General features: G+C 38.3%; 1 non-coding gene across 1 annotated transcript; it reads left to right on the top strand.

The window, feature by feature from the left end:
* The first annotated feature begins 2779 nt into the window (after positions 1–2779).
* LOC112099371 lies at positions 2780–2883 on the top strand. The gene has a single exon (XR_002906175.1). It is a non-coding gene; the product is annotated as a small nucleolar RNA R71 (small nucleolar RNA).
* The last annotated feature ends 1964 nt before the right edge of the window (positions 2884–4847 follow it).

The raw sequence follows: 4847 nt of genomic DNA, 5'->3' as shown, positions 1-4847 counted from the left end.
AATACATTGTTTTACCATAAAATGGCATTTCTCCCAATTTAAGACCAAGTTCTTCTCGATACATCTCTGCAGAACTAGTGTTAGATGATGTAAACATTGATCAAACGAATCACCAAAGACAGAAAAGTCATCCATAAAGACTTCAAGGAATCGTTCAACCATATCAGAAAAAATGCTTAACATGCATCGTTGAAATGTAGCAGGTGCATTACATAATCCAAATGGCATTCTTCTATATGCAAATGTGCCAAAAGGGCAAGTGAAAGTAGTTTTCTCTTGATCTTTTGGTGCTATGGGAATCTGATTATATCCTGAGTAGCCATCTAGAAAGCAATAAAACTCATGGCCTGCTAATCTATCAAGCATTTGATCGATAAATGGTAAAGGAAAATGGTCTTTACGTGTGACAGAATTCAACTTTCTATAATCAATGCATACACGCCATCCTGTAGTTACTCTAGTGGGTATCAATTCATTATCAGCATTCGTAACTACTGTGACTCCTGACTTTTTGGGGACAACTTGTACGGGACTGACCCATGAACTATCAGAAATGGGGTAAATGATACCTGCGTCTAATAGTTTAAGGACTTCTGTTCTAACAACTTCTTTCATGTTAGGATTTAACCGACGTTGCATCTCCCTAGTAGTTTTAGCATTTTCATCAAGGTGAATGTAATGCATGCAGTCTACTAGGTTTATACCTTTTATGTCTGCTATGGTCCATCCTAATGCCCATTTGTGCTCTTTCAAAACATCCAACAACTTACCTTTTTGTTCGTCATTTAGGGATGATGAGATGATTACCGGCAGAGTACTTTCTTCTCCCAAAAATGCATATTCCAATGTGTTGGGTAATGGTTTGAGCTCGAGTTTCGGTGGTGATTCTGATGATGGGATGAGTTTATTCTCTGATGGTGCTAGTTGTTCAACTCTTGACTTCCATTTATTAGTGTCCATAGATGGTGTTGAGTCAAGCAGGGCGTTGACCTCATCAACCGATCTGTCAATATCAAAATCAAAACCAAAGTGAGTTAAACATGTTTGTAAAGGATCATCACTAAGGTTTGAAACAAAAGTATCATCAACTAATGCTTCAATTAAATCCACATCAACAATTCCATCATCTGCACTGTGAGGTTGTTTGGCAATGTTGAAGATGTTCAGCTCCATAGTCATGTTGCCGAAAGACAACTGCATATTTCCAGTCCTGCATTGAATGTGAGCATCCGCAGTTGCCAAGAAAGGTCGGCCTAGAATAATGGGGATGTGCTTCCTTGAATCCTGTATTGGTTGAGTGTCAATTACAATGAAGTCAACAGGAAAATAAAATTTGTCTACCTGGATAAGCACGTCCTCCACAATACCACGAGGTATTTTCGTGAACCGATCTGCAAGCTGTAACACCACTGGAGTTGGGTGTAATTCTCCCAGTCCAAGTTTCACGAATACAAAGTAAGGCAAAAGATTTACACTAGCTCCTAAATCCAACAAAGCATTCTCAATTGTGTGGTTCCCTATACTACATGAGATAGTGGGGGAGCCTGGGTCTTTGCATTTTAAAGGAATTGTATGTTGGAGTATAGAACTAACGTTTTCTGTTAAAAATGCCTTCTTTTGAACATGCATATTTCTCTTTTTAGTACAAAGGTCTTTAAGAAACTTGGCATAGGATGGAACTTGTTTAATAGCATCAAGCAAAGGGATGTTAACACTTACCTGTTTGAAGATTTCAAGAATCTCACCTGTGGATTTTCCCTTCTTGCCTTTAGCTAACCTCTGGGGAAATGGAGCTTTCGGAACATATTCTCGTGGGTTGGTTTCTTCTTTCTCCTCCGGTGGTGAGTCCTCAACACTCACAGGAACAATTTGATTTTCTTTTGTCACCGGCATCTCCACTTTGTTGTCGACTTCTTTTCCTTTTCGCAAGGTCATTACTGCTTTGACCTCTCCATGTTGCTGTGGTGAACTGGTACTTGCTTCATGCACTCTTTTAGGATTAGGTACTAGTTGACTTGGAAACTTGCCTTTCTCAACAGTCATTGCCAAGGTCTGAACTGAAGAAGCAAGTTGTCCCACCATCTTCTCGAGGCTTGAAACTGATTGAGCTTGTAAGTTGAAGCCTGCTCTCAACTCATTTCGTAGTCCATCAATGGTGCGGTTCTGTTGCTCAATCGTGGAGTGAGTAAGATTCTTAAGATTCTGGAATAAATCCTCCCATGGGCTGGGCTGAGAGTAATTCTGGTTCTGATTGGTATGGCAAAATGGGGGCTGAGAGGCTTGAAAAATTTGAGGAATTAGTTGCATTGGTGGAGCTGGAGCTGCTGGTCCATTCTGTTGGAGTCCTTGAGACCATGAAAAATTGGGGTGGTCTCTCCATCCAGGGTTATATGTGTTGGAGTATGAGTTGTAATTTGATGGCTTTCTCATTACACCTATGGCATTGACTTGATCTGAGTATGAGTCATGGTCATGTGGTTCTGTTGATTTAGCAGTCGATAACGATGCTATTTGTCGAGCAAGACCTTCAACCATCTCCTTGACTTCTTTGATTCCCGAAGTTGACTCGCCAATTTGAACCTCATTTACTCCTTTAATTCTTCTAGTATTCCTGAGTGATCGACTCCATTGTTGGGAATTATCCGCTTGTCGCTGGAAGAATTCCCAAATCTCGGATGCACTTTTTGACATTAGCTCTCCTCCACTTGTCGCCATTAGACATTCTTGCACATTTGGTAGTAATCCCTCCAAAAAGTATTGGCATTGGTGCCATTTCTCGTACCCATGATGTGGACACTTCAAGAGTAGCCCATTGAATCGCTCCCATGTTTCAAAAAATTGCTCGTCCTCTCTCTAGGTAAACTCCGAGATTTCCCTGCGAATAGCATTGGTTTTATGCACTGGGAAATATTTATTCAAAAATTTAGTTACCATTTGTTCCCATGATGCATTGCTATTGGCAGGCAATGTATTAAGCCATGAACGAGCTCTATCCTTTAAAGAAAAAGGGAATAATCTGAGTTTAACATCATCGTCTGAAAAATTCTCGTATTTAAAAGTTTGACAAATAGCATGAAAATCATTCAGATGATTATATGGGTCCTCATTTTCTAAGCCATAGAATGTGGGGAGACAATTTAGCACACTAGGTTTTAGTTCAAAGCTCCTAGCAGCTACATTTGGGTATCTTATGCATGATGTGCTCAAATTAGCTAAGGGACTAAAATAGTCCTTAAATGGCCTCTCTTGTGGTGCTTGTAAATCCATTCCAAATTTATTTTTAATGTGCTTTTGTGTGCGAAGTGTTTTCTCAAGTTCAAGGTCTATAGGTTCAAGATTAGGTAATAATGACCTACGACCATGCATGCAAGACAAATAAAATAAAAATAAAGATGGGAACAAAACAAATAAAAATAAAGAAGAGGGAGAAATTACGATACTAACCTTATTGCGCTATTACAACCTTTCTATAAAAATACACAAAAATAAATACATGAAATAAATTAACTAAAAATTAAATTAATAAAATAAAATAAAAATTACAAAGAAAAATAAATTGAAAATTAAATTACAAAATGCTAAAGAAGAGAAAAAGAAAAGAAATACTAACCTTTATATGTAGATTCACTTTTTTTCTTTTTTTTTTAATTAAAAAAAATACAAGAAAACAAATAAAAGAAATTATTCACAAAAATTAATTCTATGAATTAAAATTACTTACCTCCCCGGCAACGGCGCCAAAAACTTGTTGTGCAAATTTTAATGTACTCGCAAGCGCACGAATCTATTGTGGTATAGATCTATGGTGACGAGTGTCGATCCCACGAGGAGGTGGATTTTAATTGTGTATAGAATTAATTTTGTAAATGGGTTGTTGGATTTATGGTGGAAATGATTTGGTATATGCTAAAACTTAAATTAAAATGGTGAGAATAAATTCTAAAATTGGAATTGCAATGGCGAGAATAAATTGAAGATAATTCTATTGAAATGACGTACTTGGGTATCTGGATCCGTATCAACATGCATCATAGGCTAAATAATCCGTATTAATGCCAATTAAATCATGAGGGGGGAATCCACACCTCATGAACCACGCTCTAATCAATATGGTGCTAAGGGCTTATCGTGCCAAATAATAATAACCTTATACTAGAGAGCCGGTGTAACCAAGGCGGTATCTAGACAAGACTATTATTATTTGTCGACGAGAAGTCAAAACATCCACAAAAATTAGAGGGGAAGAGAAAATAAATTTACCAAATTAAGCCCATGACACATGTTGAGACTTCACCTTCAACCCAAGCTTGAAAGAAAATTAGCCACTCATAATTGAACTAGGGGCAAAATGGGAATTTATTAAAATACGAAGAAAATACAAGATGGAGAGGGAATTACAGAAAATGGATCCCAAAAATGGATTCAGAGATATCAAATTAGGGGGGAGAGGCCCCCTTTTTATAGATACATGGAGTAAATCATGGCCATCGGATTAAAAACAATTTGGACGCTCAGGATTGCGCCACGTCATCAGTCAACAGTCCACGGTTTGACCACGCGGATGAACAGTAACACGGTTTGACCCGGATGAACAGTAACGCGGTTTGGTTGAAAATAATCCTGTGTGATGCATGCACCGTACACGAGATTTTTCGTCCACTGATATGCTGCCACGTCACCATCAACAGTACATAAGAATTTTAGTCCAACAGGATCGTGACACCTCATCAGTCAATGCCACATCATCGGTCAATGCCACGTCATCATCCGTCTATGTGAACAGTGTCGTGAACAGTAACGTAGACAGTACCGTACACGTGAATAGTACCGTACATGTGAATAGTACC

Source organism: Citrus clementina, unplaced genomic scaffold (genome assembly GCF_000493195.1).
Source record: "Citrus clementina cultivar Clemenules unplaced genomic scaffold, Citrus_clementina_v1.0 scaffold_4, whole genome shotgun sequence".
NCBI lineage: Eukaryota > Viridiplantae > Streptophyta > Magnoliopsida > Sapindales > Rutaceae > Citrus > Citrus x clementina.
The sequence above is the reverse complement of the archived record's forward strand: the minus strand, read 5'-3'. Positions and strand labels throughout refer to the sequence as shown.